The sequence below is a fragment of the Sinocyclocheilus anshuiensis genome, unplaced genomic scaffold (genome assembly GCF_001515605.1).
Source record: "Sinocyclocheilus anshuiensis isolate Anshui unplaced genomic scaffold, SAMN03320099.WGS_v1.1 scaffold612, whole genome shotgun sequence".
Lineage (NCBI taxonomy): Eukaryota > Metazoa > Chordata > Actinopteri > Cypriniformes > Cyprinidae > Sinocyclocheilus > Sinocyclocheilus anshuiensis.
The window spans coordinates 28,339-29,049 of record NW_015554098.1 but is presented as its reverse complement, the minus strand read 5'-3'; positions in this window follow the sequence as shown (position 1 = coordinate 29,049).

The following is a 711-nucleotide window of genomic DNA, read 5'->3' as shown; positions in this document are numbered from 1 at the left end:
AGTTAAGAATGTTATTGATGATATTGCTCCTGTGAAAGTCAGCAAGAAGACTGGCAGACAAATATCACCTTGCAGAAAATCAACAGCAGTACAGAGTATGAAAAGACAATGCAGAATAGCTGAGCGGATATGGCGGAAGACAAAACTTGAAATTCACTATAGCATCTATAAAGACAGCCTTCGTGCTTTCAATGTGGAACTAGGCAAAGCTAGACAGTCATTCTTCTCAAACCTTATAAACAGTAACTTAAACAACACTCGCACTCTTTTTGCTACTGTTGAGAGACTGACAAACCCCCCAAGTCAGATTGCCAGTGAAATGCTCTCCGACAGCAAATACAATGAGTTTGCTTCCTTCTTTTCTGAGAAGATCAATAATATCAGAAAGGTGATTATCTAAAAAGACAGCCTGCATGCTTTCAATGTGGAACTAGCCTCAGCTAGACAGCCCTTCTTCTCAAACCTTATAAACAGTAACTTAAACAACACTCACACTCTTTTTGCTACTGTTGAGAGCCTAAACTGGGTCAGGCTTTCTGGGATAGGTCTCAGAAAATTGGTTCAGGTCATACTTAGAAGGGAGAGGTTATTATGTGAGTATAGGAGAGCATAAGTCTAAGTGGATGTCCATGACACGCGGAGTCCCACAAGGCTCAATTCTTGCCACCGCTCTTGTTTAGCCTGTATATGCTCCCACTAAGTCAAATAATG